Source organism: Budorcas taxicolor, chromosome 8 (assembly GCF_023091745.1).
Source record: "Budorcas taxicolor isolate Tak-1 chromosome 8, Takin1.1, whole genome shotgun sequence".
In the NCBI taxonomy this organism is placed as follows: Eukaryota; Metazoa; Chordata; class Mammalia; order Artiodactyla; family Bovidae; genus Budorcas; species Budorcas taxicolor.
This window is the reverse complement of record NC_068917.1, coordinates 69,622,629-69,641,711: the sequence shown is the minus strand read 5'-3', so window position 1 is coordinate 69,641,711 and position 19,083 is coordinate 69,622,629. Positions and strand designations below refer to the sequence as shown.

The window sequence follows — 19,083 nt, the reverse complement described above, 5'->3', positions numbered from 1 at the left end:
CCACAGCGCTCCTGGTCTCCGCGGGCTCCCTCTGCGCATGTGCAGCCTTGGTCTCTCTTCTCGTCCGCCTTTGCAGGTCCGGTGAGAAGTTCGTGGAGTTTCTCAGTTACCGGCAGGTGCGAGAGCTAGGCAACGCAACGGGACCTCGAGTGGCCTCGAGCTTTGGTGAGAGCGGCCTTATTGTGGCGGAGGCGGAAGCAGGAAGTCCTGCGCCTCCCTAATGCCCAGGCGGGACCCCGCAGTGCCCCGGTCTGGCCTGGACCTTAGCATTGGGAAGGTGGGTGCGGTGTTCCCAGTTCGGCTCAGGTAGGCTCCAGCGCAGGTGGAGCTGAGATCCGTTAGGAGCAGGGGCTTGGTCCGTGTTGGGTGCGAATACCCGGCCTCGCCTGCATCTGACGGGGAACACTGGGCGGACAGCGGTCGTCACGCTGGCCGAGCGTGGGCAGGTGTGCTGGGCAGCCCTGCTCCGGAACCAGAGAGACCTTGTCAGTTCCCGCTGCGCCACATGTACTGTGGGCGGGAGAACTAATGTGGAGCAGAATCAGGTCACTCGTCTGCAAAGAAGGCTATGGGTAACGTCTGCTTCATGAGATTGATCCGAGGATTCGAGGCGGCGTCATTACTAGAGGAGTTAGCAAAGTGCTAGGTACTAACCGCCGAAGAAATGTAACAGCTGTTGTATTTAAAAGACACTGTGTTCTTTTCACTGGGTGGTTTATTTAAGTCTCCTAGTTATCTCGTGATAACGGTGTGACCTGCATTAAACACAGAAAACAAGAAGCAAAGCTGAGTCCCAGGTTGGTGAGGTGATCCTGAATTTGAGAGGACTGTTGATTTCTCTCGGCTCACCCAGCTTATGCCACAGCCAGGAGTTGAATGGTCATTCATACTTTTCTGTCATCAGAAGACACTAAGAGTCCCTTTTGAGAAACTGCAGTCCACTTCAGTCTTTTTTTTTTTTTTTTAAATTACCTTAAAGTTCGCCATCCTTTTTACTTGGCTTCCTGTAAATTCCTTACCTCAGTGGGTAAACAATTTTGCTAGGAAAACTGAAGAACATAAAGAATACAGTTGTGTATTCTGCTGTGAATTTTAATGCAATAGTATTATCCTTTGATGTTCTTCAGTCAGCTGTTGTTAGGTTTCTGTTTGTATTATTTAAATCAATAGACAAAATAGAAATCAACAGACACAAATTGAATCTATTTATTTTATTTATTGATATTGATTTTTGGCTGTGCTGGGTTGTAGGTGCTGTTCGGGCTTGTCTCTCGTGGAGAGCACGGGCTGCTCTAGTTTCAGTGCCAGGCTTCTTATTGTGGGGGCTTCTCCTGTTGCAGAGCCCTGGCTCTAGGGTACACTGGCTTTGGTTATCATGGCCGTGGGGCTCCACAGCACAGGCTCAATAGCTGTGGCCCAGCGGCTTAGTTGCTCTGCGGCCTGTGGACTCTTCCCCTATCAGGGATTGAACCCATGTCTCCTGCATTGGCAGGTGGATTCTTTACCACTGAGCAACCAGGGAAGTCCTATTTAAATCTATTTAAATCAATAGACCAAATTTTCACTAAGTCAGAAGTGGTAGGTTTAAGCCCTGTAATAATTTTAAACTGAAAAATGGACAGGTGGTGCTTCCACTAGGTCCTTCCCTTTTCAAGGTCTGAGGGGATGCTGTACGGAGGCTACCCCTCAGCTGGCCTGCCGACATGATTGGGAGGTGAATGTAGGAACTGTGTGGCAGGCCAGGTGTCTTGACCCTGTCTTCTTTCTGCCCCTGCAGCTGAATCGTCACTGTCCTCTACTCTCCCGAGACCCACTGAAAATGAACGTATCTGAGGTGAGCTCTTTATTCATCCCCCAATTTGTGGTGTGCATTTAACTCGATTTCAGATTGCTCTCCATTTGTGTTACCCATCTTTTATGAATGTAAGTTATTTCCCTTTTATTATCAGTTTGCTAAACTTTTGCTTGAATCATGGACATATCCTGAATTATATTGAATACCTTTTTGTATCTATTGAAGTAAAGGTATAGCTGGTTTTCTTTAATCTGCAATTATTAGAGGTAGCATAAGTGGATTTTGGGGATTCCCAGGTGACTCAGTGGTAAAGAATCCACGTGCCAATGCAGAAGAAAAGATGTAGGTTCAATCCCTGGGTGGAGAAGACCCTCTGGAGTAGGAAATGCCAACCCAACCCAATATTTTTGTCTGGAAAATTTCATGGACAGAGGAGCCTGGCAGGCTTTAGTCCATGGGGTCGCAAAGATTTGGATGTGACTGAGCACGCAGGTTTGAATTTTTATTCTTGTATTGATGGACTAGATTAACCTATAATTTTGTTTTCTTCTCTACCTTACTGCAAAAGCTGAAGGACATGATAGTTTCCTTCACCTGCCCCCGTTATAGGCTGTGATGGAAGGAAGAGGCCTGTAAGAGAAAATCAGATGGCCAGGAACTGTGCACATCTGGAGTAGATAGCCTATCCCTTCTCTAGGGGATCTTCCCGCCCCAGGAATTGAACCAGGTCTCCCCCTGTGGTATCTCAGTTATTATTAGTCTTATTGGAGCACTGTCTGCTCTTTTCTGTTCTCCCCTCCCCTCCCCTCTCTCTTGTCCCTCACCCTTTTCTCTCTTTAATTCATAGGAGAAAATTCCCTGTCACATATTTCCTTAAACTTACCTCTAAAATTGGACTTTGTAAGTACATCTTCCGTGGTGTCCCAGTTAGTAAAGAATCTGCCTCCAATGCAGGAGATCCAGGTTTGATCCCTGGGTTGGGAAGATTCCTTGGAGAAGGAAATGGCAATCCACTCCAGTATTCTTGCCTGGGAAATCCCATGGACAGAGGAGCCTGGAGGGTTACAGTCCATGGGGTTGTCAGAGTCAGACATGACTTAGCAACTAAACCATGTCAATTATTGAATTAGTTTATTTAAAAAATCATAGGTTTTTTTTTTACTACATTTTCACAGAAAATTGTACATTTTTGTCTGTTTTTAAATATATTTTCATAATGTTATTGATAGTATTATGTCTCTTGTTATGTCTATAATTTTTGTTTTCATATATTATTTAAATTTATTTAATAGAGGGAATGCTGATCAGAAAACAACCAAATATGAGGCCCATTGGCCCTGTCAGAAATCTAGAATTTCAGGGTCTGAGGATGGGTTGGAAATTTTATTGGTAGCATATTCTAAATACTGAATTGAGGGAACATAGACTCAACACTTTTGCTCTTTCCTCCATGTACTTGGGCAAACTCTGGGAGATGGGGAGGGACAGGGAAGTCTGGTGTGCTGCAGTCCATGGTGTTGCAAAGAGTCAGACACAACTTGGCAACTAATCGGCAACAACAATTTTTGTATGCCAGCTGTCAGTTTCTTTTTCAGATAGATGATATGTTCTGTGTTTTGCTGAAAGTTTTATTTTCGTAGAATTTGTTAACAAAATAAACCACTCGTTACTCACAAATAAACAATTTCAAAATAAAGGATTGTTAAACCACTCGTTACTCACAAATAAACAATTTCAGTTTTTTTTTTTTTTATAGAAGACTGACTTAACAAAAGTAACGGGGTGTACATCACCAAAGTGGGGCAACCAACATCCAGACTTGAAAGTGTTGGGCTGTCCGTTGTTAACAGCAATCTGCAGTCCCAGTTGGGAAAGGGTCCTGGTCGGTGCAGCCACGCTATGGTTGAGACTTCAAATTGCAGTTTGGGGGCTCCTGCTTATAATCCCAGACCAAAACCTGATGTCATCATCAGTTTGCATATAAAAATTCAGCTCTGGTTTAGCTTTTACAATGCTGTTTGTTTCACCTTGTGAATCATAAGACTGCTTAGACTCCAGAGGGCTTAAGAGATTCTAAGACTCACTCCCTTTCTTATACTGAGTGCTGCCTGACTTGCTGTGCTTACAGGCTCGCATTATATCCGGGCAGTGTCCAGTCAGGTCAGAAGCAGATCTGAGGCCTGCTCTCCTGCTTCTGAAGCCTGAACAGGACTTCCTCCATTTTAATTTCTCTAACACTCTGAGTCTAAAATCTAAGCAGAAATCAGACGCATTGAGGTCTGTGATCATTTCAAATTATTTATTTGTGGTACAAAGTATGAATCAACTTAATATTATTATTGTTTTCTAATAGAGTTTTTTAGTTTAGCATGATTTTTGTACTTTCTTCCTGGAATTGCCTGGACAATTAAAAAAATGTGTGTGTGTGCACGTGTGCTTGTATATATTGTTTTTAGCTTTTCCTTTTGATCTATGTGTTTCGTTTTTTAAATATTACACACTGTCTTGATTAGTCTCTGTTTGGTATGTCTTGAAATCAAGTAATATTAGTCCTCCAACTTTGTTCTTTTTCAAAATGCTTTTCATATTCTATGCTTTTTAGCCTTTCAACATAAATATTAGAATTAGCTTGTGATTCTTAAAAAAAAAAAAAGACCTGTGATTTCATTGAATCTGTGGATCTCTTTGTGGAGAAGTGATAGCTCCACCATATTGAATCTCCTAATTTATGACTTCAATATTTATCTCTGTTTAGTAGTTTTTTAGAGAATTTTGAGGTAAGAAAGGGCATGGCCTGACTTATAATTTAAAGTACAACTCTCAAAATGGACTCTAGTGAAGCAGTTGCAGAAACAGATGAGTTAGCAGGCTCTTTCAGTTTTCACAAGATTTGATGATGGGTTGGATGATTTTGTTGTTTAGTTGCTGAGTCATGTTCGACTCTTGAGACCCTATCAGCTTTAGCCTACCAGGCTTCTCTGTCCGTGGGATTCTCTAGGCAAGAACACTGGAGTGGGTTGTCATTTCCTTCTCCATGGGATCTTCTGACTCAGGGATTGAGCTCAAGTATCCTGCATTGGCAGGCAGAATCTTTACCACTGAGCCATCAGGGAAGCCCCAGCTGATTTTACTTGATTCCACTTTAGCTTAAACGGAAAGAGCCTGGGATGCTTTGGCCAGCTGTTAAACTTGAGTCTGAGAATGATACTTCGTAAATATTGATGTGAAAACTCTCACCCTAGCTTGCATTGTGGTCATGGATATAATTTGGAAAAAGAACTCTTTGAATAAAATATGTTTCTTTTAACCTTTTTTTCTAAAGGAAAATAATATTTGTGTGGATTTTGGAGGTTGAACCAAAAGTGTGCCTGCTTCACTAGGACATTGCATATAAAGAGTGTACTGTTGGATATTTTTTATTTTTGATAATATGAAAAAATTTTCAGTTTTTGTCTTATATTTTTAACCATAAACTGATAGAAATTAGTTCCAAAGGTATTTTCCACACCACCTAAATTTGAATTCTTCAGATTGATGAGAAATGTGCCTTCACAGACATCAGTGTCATTCAAGGATGTGAGTGTGGAGTTTACCTGGAAGGAGTGGCAGCATGTGAATCCTGCTCAGAGGACCCTGTACAGAGATGTGATGCTGGAGAACTATAGGGTGAGCCTACTTTATTATAGGACTCTGACTCGGGTGCAGTTGATCTTCTGTTCCTGCTTTTTTTTTTTAAAGTAAATTACCTGAATTGAGGAGTAATTGACAGAAAAGAAAATTTAACACGTTTCTGTGTATAATAGAATGAATTCTGGAAAATACATACAGCTATGCAACCAAAATCACAATACAGATTATTTCTGCCATGTGAAAGTTTTTGTTGGCCATTCTCTGTCCTCTCTTGACACCTATTTTCGGATAATCACTGATCCTCTTTTTGTTTCAATACTTTCTCCCCGCCTCCCCTTTTTTTTCTAAAAGATTGTGCCAAGTCTTAATTGTGGCACACTGGATCTTTCGTTGCTGCATGTGGTATCTAGTTCCCTGACCAGGGATGAAGCCTGGGCACCCTACATTGAGAGTTTGTTGTCTTAGCCACTTGACCACCAGGGACGTTCCCTACTTTTCCCTTTTTTGGAAATTCATATAAATGGAATCGCACTTTATGTACTGTCTGTATGACTTCTTTCTCCTTGTATAATTCTTCGGTGACTGTTGATGTTGTTTTATCTGTATTTATTCCTTTTATTGAAGAGAAGGAAATGGCAACCCACTCCAGTGTTCTTGCCTGGAGAATCCCAGGGATGGGGGAGCCTGGTGGGCTGCTGTTTATGGGGTCACACAGAGTCAGACACGACTGAAGTGACTTAGCAGCAGCAGCAGTGTATTTTTAATGATAGATGTTGAGATCCTTTTTAGTTTGATGCTAATCATAATTAAATGTGCTATGAATATTTGCATCTACCTCGTGTGAGATGAAAGAATCTCGGGTGGTTTCCTGGGTCTCATGAAATAATTATACCTGTAGGAATGCCTGGTTTTACTTTATTAGGCTTCCCAGCTGAGAAAGTTTTTTACAAATGGAAAGTTTGTGTCAATCCCCTGGGTTGGACCACATATCCGTATTTGAACAGTATTTGCTCACTCTGTGTCTCTGTGTCACATTTTGGAAATTCTCATAACATTTCAAACTCTTTCATTGTTATATTTGGTATGGTGATCTGTGATCGCTGATGTTATATTGTAATTGTTTTGGGGCACCATGAGTTGCACTCATATGAGATGGTGAACTTAATTCGTAAATATTGTGTGTGTTCAGATTTCCCCTGTGTCTGGCCATTCCCCAGTCTCTTTCTCTTCAGGCAGGCCTCCTATTCCCTGAGACACAGTAAGATTGAAACTGGGCTAATTAATAACCGTACAATGGCTTATAGCTGTTCAAGTGAAAGGAAGAGTTACATGATACTTTAAGTTAGAAATTATTAGTAAGGAAGTTATGCTGAAAGGCGAGATAATACTGAAAAAGCTAGGCCTATTACACCAGTTAGCCAACTTATGAATGCAAAACTTTGAGGGAAAAATTAAAGTGCCAACTCCAGTGAACACATGGAGGATAAGAAAGGGAGACAACGTGATCGCTGATATGGAGAATATTTCAGTGTTCTGAAAAGTAGGTCAAACCACCCACAACTTTCAGTTAAGTCCTTGGCAAGGTCCTAAGTGTCTTCAATTCTATGAAGGCTGAGAGAGGCAAGAAACCTACAAAAGAAGAGTTTGAATCTACTCTAGGTTGATTCATGAAGGTTAAGGAAGGAAGCCATCTCTATAAGATGAATGTGTCAGGGGGAACAGCAAGGGCTGACAAAAAAACTGCAGGAAGTAATTATCCAGAAGATCTACTATAGCTTAGATGATTAATGTAGGTGGCCACACTTCACAAGAGTTTCAGAATAAGTGAAATACTTTTCTATTGGAAGAAGATACCATGCAGGACTTTCATAGGTAGATAATGGGTAGACAGATGTCCATGCTTAGCTTCAAAGCACACGCTGACTCTCTTGTTAGGGGCTAGTGCAGCTGGTGACTTTAAGTTGAAGGCAGTGCTCATTTGCCATTCTGAAAATTCTAGGGCCCTTAAGAATTGTGCTGAATCTTCTTTGCCTGAGCTTCATAAATCAACAACAAAGCCTGGATGACAGTATATAGGTTGATTTAGCAGGGTTTGAGAGAATTCAATAATTTTGAAAGAGATTTTAGGGTTATTGAAAAATGCTGTCAATTTATGTTGCATTTTATGGGCAGATCCTGAAAGGAGTTAATTGGTGTGACAAGCTTCATTGTTGCCTTTAAAGAAATTGCCATAACCATTCCATTCTTTAGTAGCCATCACTGTTAATACTCAGCAGATGTCAGCATTGACACAGGATCCTCCAGCAGCAAAATTATCAGGCACAAAATGCTCCGAGGATTGTGAATAATATTTTAACAATGAGGTGTTTTGTAATTAAGGAATATATAATTTTTTAGACATAATGCTGTTGTACATAATTAGGCTTCCCTGTGTTTAAACACAACTTTCTTATGTGTTAGGAAGGCAAACAGTTTGTGATTCAACTGCGATATTTACTTTATTGCATGAACCACACCTGCAGTATCTTTTAAGATCTGCCTGTATATGAAGGAAAAAAAAAAGCAATTGCCAGATTTGTTTAAAGTACATGTGTCATTTATGGGGCATTAGCAAGATATAGTAGTTCTGCTTACTCCATGTGTACACCCTCATTTTGTGTTGTAAACCTGACGAATTTTGATCCTTTTATTGGGTGTCTGTTGTATATACTTGGTTTCATTTCTCTTTGATGATGATGAACAACTTTTGTATGCTGGTTGGCCATTCACATAGCTTTTAAAAAGGTATGTTTAGATTCTTACCGTTTGTTTTGTTTGAGTTTTTCGTCTAGTAATTCAAAATATACTTCTTTATGTAATCTTGATGACTTTTATAAGATACACCTTTTGGAAATTTTTTCTTTTAATCTATGGTTGACCATTTTGTTTGCTAAACAATTGGGCAAAATATTTTCATGTTGTAATAAGGTTCAGTGTATCACTTGCTTCAGTTTCCATTCCATTCCCCCATCCCTCTAATAAATTGGTTAAGCCAAGGTCATTCAGATTTTGTCCTGTATTTTTCTTCTGTAAATGTCCTTGGTTTAGGTTTTACATTGAAGTCTTTTGACTTTTTCCAGTTAATCTCTGTACATGGTGTGAAATATTACTTGTCTTTCTCTTTGCAGCCAAAAATCTACTTAATGGACTGATTATCCTTTCCCTATTTAGTTGCCTTGGCACCTTTTTAAATAGTGTATATATGCATAGGCTTATCTCTGAATATCACTCTGGTTTATTGATCTAAATACCTATGTGAATATGAATAATCTACTTTTTAAATTAATCTAGCTCTGCAGTATGTTTTCACATCAGAAAGAATAAGTCCTCTTAGTTTTTTCTTAGATTGTTTGTGTCTTTCCCTATAAATTAAGATAAATATTTTTTGGAAACTCTAGTAGTATTTTGTGAGGATTGTATTGAATATGTAGAAGATTTGGGGGAAATTTTGCATCTAATACTGAATTTTCTGATCTGTGCACAATGTCTTTCCTTTTCCTTAGCTTTTAATGTTCCTTTGGAATGTGTTGTAGTTTTCACTTACATATCTTCAATCTTTGTTGTGAGCTGTGCCCTTAAGTCTTTTGATACTACAATGATACTTTTCAAACTTCAAGTTTCAATTGTTTTTTGGATTTATAGAGATATATGATTTATGTTCATTTTTGTTGTTTCTATTTGATATTTCACTTGTTATTCCTACTAGCTATTTTGAAGATTCCTTAAACTATTTTATATATTAGATAATATCATTTGTAAATAAAGATATTTTTATATTTTTCTAATCTTCATTTCTTTTAACTTGTTTTTTTGACTAGGATTTAATGTGAAATAATTTATTATTGACATCCAAGTATGATATTAGTCATAGGACTTAAATAGTTGCTCATTGTTACCTATTTCTTTTCTTCCTATTCTTAGTGCCATAAAATTAGTATCATTTTTTCCTTGGATGTTCATACTAGAATTCACTAGGGAGGCAATCTGGACCTGGAGTTTTCTTTGTCAGAACATCTTATTTTTTTTAAATAACAACTTGACTGCAGTATAATTCATGTACCCAAAATTGATCCTTTTAGTTTATACAATTAAAACATACTTTTTAATATGTTCACAGACATATGGGACTATCACCACTACTTTTTTTTTATTATATTTTCATCACCCCCAAGAGGAACTCTGTACCCATTGGTAGTCACTCTCCGTTTCTGCTCCCCAGCCCCTAGGAACTACTTACTTTGTGTCTCTAAGAGATTTGACTATTCTAGAGGTTCCACATCAATAGAATCACAAAATATATAGCCTTTTGTGGCTTCTTCCACTAAGCATGATCTTTTTATAGTTTACCAGAGTTATAATATGTATCTATCATCCACTTCAATTTCTGGTTAAGTAATCTTTGATTGTATGGTTATATCATATTTTGTTTACCACTTGATGAGCTTTGGTTGTTTCCACCTTGACAGTTGTGAATAATGCTGCTAGGAGCAGTTGTAGAAACATTTTTGTGTTCAGTTTTTCATTCTACTTTGTATATATTTTGAGTGAAATCACTGGGAGATATAGTAACACTGTTTAAGTGCCAAAACACTATTCCAAAGCAGTGGCACGTTTTTAGCAGCCCACTGACAATGAATTAGAGTTCCCATTTTCCCACATATACCTTAATGATTATTATTTTCTGTCTTTTATTTGTAAAGCCCTCCTAAGGAATATGAATGAGTTTCATTATAGTTATGAGTTGTACCTCCCTGACTTTGAGGATCTTTTATGTGCTAATTGCTTATTGCCTGTTCATATATATTCCTTGGAAAAATATCTGTTCATATCAATTCTCCAGTTATAGATTGGGTCATTTGTCCTTTTAGTGTTGACTTATAAGTTTTTTTTAGTAAATTTCTAGATACAAGTTTCTTTGTCAGTTACATATTTTGTAAATATTTTCTCCCATTCATTGAGTTGTCTTTTCACTCCCTACATGGAGCTCTTTGAAGCACAAAAGTTTGTTATTTTGATACCATCCAGCTGAACTGTTTTCTGTTTTACTTGTTTTTGTCAAATCTAAGAAAGGTTACCTAACTCAGAATAAAAACATTAATCATTTTTTAATGTACTTTTGGCTGCGCTGGGATTTTCTTGCTGCACGTGGGCTTTCTCTAGTTGCAGTGTGCAGTCTTCTTATTGCGGTGGTTTCTCTTGTTGCAGAATATCTGCTCATGGGCATGCAGGCTTCAGTAGTTTTTATGTGCAGACTCAGTAATTGTGGTACTGGGGCTGTGTTGCCCGAGGCAATGTGGAATATTCCCAGATGGGGATATTGGCAGGATTGACTGCACTGGCGTGTGGATTGTTAACCACTGGACCCCCACCCCGTCCCTGCCACCTGCCCCAGGAATTCCCACTGCTAGGTTTTTTTCTTCATATTTTACAATCTTTTTTCCTCTGTGTTTACATTCATTACTCATTTTTGGTCTCTATTTTCATGTCTATTCTTACATCAGTACTACCTTAATAGTATAGTAAGGTAGGACTCTCCAGGTAGTACAGTGGATAAGAATCTGCCTGCCAATGTATGGGACATGAGTTCTATTCCTGCAATGGGAAGATTCCACTTGCCTCTGAGCAACAGATCCCTTGTGACACAGCCACCAAGCCCACACTCTAGAACCTAAAAGCCACAAGTATTGAAGCCCTTGTACTTGATCATGTGCTCTCTGTAACAAGAGAAGCTACTGCAATGAGAAGCCCATGTACTGTAACTAGAGAAACCCTGAGCACAGCAATGACAACCCAGCACACCAGAAATAAATGGTTAATTAAAAAAACAGGATATTTGGAAAACTGAAGGTTTAAAAAAAGTAGAATATGATATTGTGATGAATAATAAGAAGTAGTAATGTATGATATTGTGATTTATAATAAGTATTTAGTCTTCATCTGTGTTTCTGGTACAGAGTTCTAAAATGATTACAATTTCTTAAATGATAAGAGAGAGATTGATATTATTTTGTTTTCCGTAACAGAATATTCAAAACAATATTTATAACAAATGCTTTTTGTTATTCATAACAAACCCCTTTCAACCATACTTGAGTTCATGTTAAAGAGGTGACTTTGAAAACCTGAAGATGTAGGCTTGTTCCAAGAATACCAATCAAATGATTAGAGGGTTGTGACTTCTAGTCCCACACTCTTGACTTCCAGGCAGGGAGGGGGAGGGGAGGCTTTAGATTGACTTAATTACTAATAACAATTATTCCTACATGTTGAGGTATCCATAAATATTTCTGAACTCTGGGTACAGAGAACTTCATTGTTGCTGAACGTTTGGAGGTGGTGGTAGGGTGAGGCTCTTAGATGGCCTGGAAGGTCTGCCCTATGCAGCTTTTTTATCTGACTGTTACTGAGATGCATGCTTTGTAATAAAACTGGCAATCTATTAAAGGTAAGAAATTGTTCTTTGGAGTTCTGTGAGCGATTCTAGCAAATTAAATCAGATATGGGACCTCTGATTTATAGGCAGTTGATCTGAGTCACAGGTCGCAATCTAGACTTGTAATTGACATCTGAAGTTTGAGGAGGTGATTTTGTGGGACTCAACCCCTGGACAGTGGGATCTTCAGATACTGTCAGAACTGAATTGAAACACCCATACTCAGCAATCAGAAGTGAGGTAGTATTGAGAATACAGAAGTATTTTGTGAGTAGAGACAGTAATATAAATGAGAAACAGGAGGGTTTGATGTAAACAGAGTAATTGAAATTGCAAATTGTGAACCTTCCCTCCCCATTTTAAAAATTATTTTACCTATCCTTGTTTCTTCTCATTCTTTATTCTGCAGCAGTGATTTCTACCAATCTGTCTTTCAGCTCACTTATTCATTCTTCTGCCTCATGTTTTCTGTTAACTGATTCCTTTTTGTGTCTTTTTATTTTCTTTATTTTTTGACCAGTTTCCAGTTGCAGGGTGTATGCCATTCCTCTTACACTATCAAGGCCATGATATGGAAGTTTGTTTGCAGAGCCTTATTTAAACCTATGTATATGTAGACTGATTATGATACAGGAGTTTAATGAGATCAGTTTCTTTTTTGATCCAGAAAAAAAAGATATTAAGCTTCCCTCCAAAGGAAAGGTCAAATGAGCACCGTCAGTATGCTGCACTCCTGTAACAGTTCCTTCCTTCATTCATGTACGTTAAAGCACTTGGAGTTGAACTAAATCCTAAATTATTTCCCATTTATAGGTTATTGTTTTACAAAACCAGATGTAATTGTCAAGTTGAAGCAAGGGAAAGATCCATTTTTATTAAAGGAGGAGTCTATAAACAAGACTCATGCAGGTGAGCTGAGGTGTCAATACAACTCCTGGGGAAATAAGATTGAAAATGATTCAGTTAGAGGTGACCATTGTGAAACAGTGTTAAACAGTGTTCTTTGTGGGGACTTAAATCTTGAAGTTTAGAAACAGTAAACCTAGTATAGGCTTCCCAGAAGGCCCAATGGTAAATAGTCCACCTACCAATGCAGGAGGCTCAAGAGATGTGGGTTTGATCCCTGGCTTGGGAAAATCCCCTGGGATCAAAAATGGAAACCCACTCCATTATTCTTGTCTGGAAAATTTCATGGACAGTGGAAATTTTGGTGACAACAAAATTATACGGTTATCACTATATACCTGAATTTTAAAAGTAACACATATGCACAAAATATACAAATGTTTCTGTGTAAATTATAATGTATTATCAGTTCAGATCACTTGCTCAGTTGTGTCCAACTCTTTGCGACCCCGTGAATCACAGTATGCCAGGCCTCCCTGTCCATCACCATCTCCCGGAGTGCACTCAAACTCACGTCCATCGAGTCATTGATGCCATCCAGCCATCTCATCCTCTGTCTTCCCCTTTTCCACCTGCCCCCAAGCCAATCCAGCATCAGAGTCTTTTCAAATGAGTCAGCTCTTCACATGAGGTGCCCAAAGTACTGGAGTTTCAGCTTTAGCATCATTCCTTCCAAGAACACCCAGGGCTGATCTCCTTCAGAATAGACTGGTTGGATCTCCTTGCAGTCAAGGGACTCGCAAGAGTCTTCTCCAACACCACAGTTCAAAAGCATCAGTTCTTCGGTGCTCAGCTTTCTTCACATTCCAACTCTCGCATCCATACATGACCACTGGAAAAACCATAGGCTTGACTAGATGGACCTTTGTTGGCAAAGTAATGTCCCTGCTTTTCAATATGCTATCTAGGTTGGTCATAACTTTTCTTCCACGGAGTAAACATCTTTTAATTTCATGGCTGCAGTCACCATCTGCAGTGATTTTGGAGCCCCAAAAAATAAATCTTGACACTGTTTCCACTGCTTCCCCATCTATTTGCCATGAAGTGATGGGACCAGATGCCATGATCTTCATTTTCTGAATGTTGAGCTTTAAGCCAACTTTTTCACTCTCCTCTTTCACTTTCATCAAGAGGCTTTTTAGTTCCTCTTCACTTTCTGCCATATGGGTGGTGTTATCTGCATATCTGAGGTTATTGATATTTCTCCCAGCAATCTTGATTCCAGCTTGTGCTTCTTCCAGCCCAGGGTTTCTCATGATGTACTCTGCATATAAGTTAAATAAGCAGGGTGACAATATACAGCCTTGCTGTACTCCTTTTCCTATTTGGAAACAGTCTGTTGTTCCCTGTCCAGTTCTAACTGTTGCTTCCTGACCTGCATATAGGTTTCTCAAGAGGCAAGTCAGGTGGTCTAATATTCCCATCTCTTTCAGAATTCTCCACAGTTAATTGTGATCCACACAGTCAAGGCTTTGGCATAGTCAATAAAGCAGAAATAGGTGTTTTTCTGGAACTCTCTTGCTTTTTCCATGATCCAGGGGATGTTGGCAATTTGATCTCTGGTTCCTCTGCCTTTTCTAAAACCAGCTTGAACATCAGGAAGTTCACGTTTCACGTATTGCTGAAGCCTGGATTGGAGAATTTTAAGCATTACTTTACTAGCATGTGAGATGAGTGCAATTGTGTGGTAGTTTCAGCATTCTTTGGCATTGCCTTTCTTTGGGATTGGAATGAAGACTGACCTTTTCCAGTCCTGTGGCCACTGCTTCCAAATTTGCTGACATATTGAGTGCAACACTTTCACAGCATCATCTTTCAGGATTTGAAACAGCTCAACTGGAATTCCATCACCTCCACTAGCTTTTTTTGTAGTGACGCTTTCTAAGGCCCACTTGACTTCTCATTCCAGGATCCGGCTCTAGATGAGTCATTGTACCATCGTGATTATCTTGGTCATGAAGATCTTTTTTGTACAGTTCTTCTGTGTATTCTTGCCACCTTTTCTTAATATCTTCTGCTTCTGTTAGTTCCATACCATTTCTGTCCTTTATCGAGCCCATCTTTGCATGAAATGTTCCCTTGGTATCTCTAATTTTCTTGAAGAGATCTCTAGTCTTCCCCATTCTGTTGTTTTCCTCTATTTCTTTGCATTGATCGCTGAGGAAGGGTTTCTTATCTCTCCTTGCTACTCTTTGGAAGTCTGCATTCAGATGCTTATATCTTTCCTTTTCTCCTTTGCTTTTCACGTCTCTTCTTTTCACAGCTATTTGTAAGGCCTCCCCAGATAACCCTTTTGCTTTTTTGCATTTCTTTTCCATGGGGATGATCTTGATCCCTGTCTCCTGTACAGTGTCATGAACCTCCATCCATAGTTCATCAGGCATTCTATTTATCAGATCTAGACCCTTAAATCTATTTCTCACTTCCACTGTATAATCATAAGGGATTTGATTTAGGTCATACCTAAATGGTCTAGTGGTTTTCCTTACTGTCTTCAATTTCAGTTTGAATTTGGCAATAAGGAACTCATGATCTGAGCCACAGTCAGCTCCCAGTCTTGTTTTTGCTGACTGTATAGAGGTTCTCCATCTTTGGCTGCAAAGAATATAATCAATCTCATTTTGGTGTTGACGATCTGGTGATGTCCATGTGTAGATTCTTCTCTTGTGTTGTTGGAAGAGGGTGTTTGCTATGACCAGTGCGTTCTCTTGGAAAAATTCCATTAGCCTTTGCCCTGCTTTATTCCGTATTCCAAGGCCAAATTTGCCTGTTACTCCAGGTGTTTCTTGACTTCCTAGTTTTGCAGTCCAGTCCCCTATAATGAAAAGGACATCTTTTTTGGGTGTTAGTTCTAAAAGGTCTGTAGGTCTTCATAGAACCATTCATCTTCAGCTTCTTCAGCGTTACTGGTTGGGGCATAGACTTGGATTACTGTGATATTGAATGGTTTGCCTTGGAAACGAACAGAGATCATTCTGTTGTTTTTGAGATTTCATCCAAGTACTGCATTTCAGACTCTTTTGTTGACCATGATGGCTATTGCATTTCTTCTAAGGGATTCCTGCCCGCAGTTCAGTTCAGTTCAGTTCAGTCGCTCAGTTGTGCCCAACTCTTTGCGACCCCATGAATCGCAGCACACCAGGCCTCCCTAGGTTGGTCATAATAGTAGATATAATGGTCATCTGAGTTAAATTGGCCCATTCCACTCTATTTTAGTTTGCGGATTCCTAGAATGTCAACTTTCACTCCTGCCGTCTCCTGTTTGACCACTTCCAATTTGCTTTGATTCATGGACCTAACATTCCAGGTTCCTATGCAATATTGCTCTTTACAGCATCGGACCTTGCTTCTATCACCAGTCACATCCACAACTGGGTATTGTTTTTGCTTTGGTTCCATCCCTTCATTCTTTCTGGAGTTATTTCTCCACTGATCAGGCAACTACTGACCTGGGGAGTTCCTCTTTCAGTATCCTATAATTTTGCCATTTCATACTGTTCATGGGGTTCTCAAGGCAAGAATACTGAAGTGATTTGCCATTCCCTTCTCCAGTGGACCACATTCTGTCAGACCGCTCCATCATGACCCACCCATCTTGGGTGGCCCCACAGGGCATGGCTTAGTTTCATTGAGTTAGACAAGGCTATGGTACTAGTGTGATTAGATTGACTAATTTTCTGTGATTATGGTTTCAGTGTGTCTGCCCTCTGATGCCCTCTTGCAACACCTACTGTCTTACTTGGGTTTCTCTTACCTTGGACGGGGAGTATCTCTTCATGGCTGCTCCAGCAAAGCACAGCCGCTGTTCCTTATCTTGGACGAGGGGTATCTCTTCACCACTGCCCTTCCTGACCTTGAACGTGTAGTAGCTGCTCTAGGCCCTCCTGCACCCATGCAGCCACTGCTTCTCGGGCATGGGGTAGCTCCTCTCAGCCACCGCCCCTGACCTCGGACATGGGGTAGCTCCTCTTGGCTGCTCCTGCTCTGTCGCAGCCTGGCACTCTCGGCCGCTGCCCTGACCCTGGACGTGGGGTAGCTCCTCTCAGACGCTCTTGTGCACCACCGGAGCCACCCACACTTGTGCGCCATCGCAGCTGCCCACGCTGCAACACAAAAGATTATTCCCTACTTGATTCCTGCCTCTTCTGGAATATTGTGTATAACTGGTAATGTATCATTACATTGGATTGAATATAGAGTTGGCTTTGAGGGTGGTATTTCATATTTATTGATGCATCAGTCAAGTTTCTTTCACTTGTGAAATATCATGTATATTTGCATTGAATCTGAGCCAATGAAACTCAGGTTAGTTTCTGTTTTTTAAGGACTGTATTTTAAGGACTTGTTAATTTATTTTATATCACAGTTCAGTTCAGTTCAGCCACTCAGTTGTGTCTGACTCTTTGCGACCCCATGAATCGCAGCACACCAGGCCTCCCTGTCCATCACCATCTCCCAGAGTTTACTCAGACTCACATCCATCGAGTCTGTGATGCCATCCAGCCATCTCATCCTGGGTCGTCCCCTTCTCCTCCTGCCCCCAATCCCTCCCAGCATCAGAGTCTTCTCCAATGAGTCAACTCTTTGCATGAGGTGTCCAAAGTACTGGAGCTTCAGCTTTAGCATCATTCCTTCCAAAGAAATCCAAGGGTTGATCTCCTACAGAATGGACTGGTTGGATCTCCTTGAGGGGTGCAAAAATAATCACAGAATGGGGGTTCTGTTCCAGATTTAGGAGTTCAAAGCTGCATGCAATATATTTTCTAGGATGTGAAATGGTATCAGTTAAAATCATTGTTTTAGGGATTGCTAAGAACTGAATGTGCCATCAATTTAAAGTGATCCTGATTTAAATGATAGTAATTTACTTTAAAATGTGTGTGCTCTTCATGTATTCATTGTTAAGATAAATGACATAGGCAGTATTGTGAAAGTGCAAATTAGTGTTGGGAAACTCTAGAATATATATTCTTGGTTAACTTTTGAAAATAACATGGCCTCAAAGATATCTAGATTAATCTTTAATTTCAAAATTGTGATGTAGAGTTACTTAGAGAAAGAATGTGGGTAGAAGATACTTACTGAAAATGATAAGTATTATTGTAGTTAAGGAAGACAGGAACCTGGTGGCTACAGTGCATGTGTCACAAAGAGTCAGACAGGACTGAACAACTAAGAGACAGAATGGGAGACATATGGCCTGGCCAGACTAGAACAGAAAAATATCACAGAGTTATGAAATAGTAACCTGAATATCCTTTTCCAGTGGTCATGTATGGATGTGAGAGCTGGACTGTGAAGAAAGCTGAGCACTGAAGAATTGATGCTTTTGAACTGTGGTGTTGGAGAAGACTCTTGAAAGTACCTTGGACTGAGAGGAGATCCAACCAGTCCATCCTAAAGAAGATCAGTCCTGGGTGTTCATTGGAAGGACTGATGCTGAAGCTGAAACTCCAATACTCTTTGGCCACCTGATGTGAAGAGTTGACTCATTGGAAAAGACCCTGATGCTGGGAGGGATTGGGGGCAGGAGGAGAAGGGGACGACAGAGGATGAGATGGCTGGATGGCATCACTGACTCAAAGGACATGAGTTTGAATGAACTCTGGGAGTTGGTGATGGACAGGGAGGCCTGGCATGCTGTGATTCATGGGGTCGCAAAGAGTTGGACACGACTGAGTGACTGAACTGAACTGAACCTGAATATCCAATATGCCCAAAAGCAGATTTTTTAAAAGTTTGCTTTTCAGCATGATGCCACTTGACCCTTTTTATCTGTTGTATTTAGAGTGGCGTGCTCACTGCCATCTTAGATTTGGGCGTAGGTCTGGCATGTTACATGGGAAGTGAAACATCCTGGGTAAGAGCAGTCATACATAAAAGAAACTTACGAGAAATTAATAAAGTAGGCTTTTGGAAATAGGGTGAAGCATGAGATTAAAGGGTCTCAGTTAATAGAAACTGTTACTATATGTTCAGCAGTGCATGGAATACTTACATGGAGCTTAGTGCTGATTGAGACGAGTTTCAGGGTGACTTCCCCGGATGTTCCTGTCATTAGTTCCACTGCAGGGTTCATGGATTCCATCCCTGGTCAGAGAACTAAGACCTCACACTGGATGTTGTATGGCAAAAAATAAATAAATAAATAAATAAGACTATGCTCAGGAGAGTGTGTAATCATAATGAAAGGGAAAAGTTATGATTTGGTGTTCAACAGTGTTTTGTTGTTGAACAACCCTGATGTGATAAACTGAGGCATCACAGCCAGCATATAAAA

General features: G+C 40.0%; 1 long non-coding RNA gene across 1 annotated transcript; it reads left to right on the top strand.

The window, feature by feature from the left end:
* Window positions 1-84: 84 nt before the first annotated feature.
* Window positions 85-5,388, top strand: LOC128052815 (uncharacterized). Its single transcript, XR_008199844.1, has 3 exons — window positions 85-165; window positions 1,778-1,834; window positions 5,326-5,388. It is a non-coding gene; the product is annotated as an uncharacterized LOC128052815 (long non-coding RNA).
* The last annotated feature ends 13,695 nt before the right edge of the window (window positions 5,389-19,083 follow it).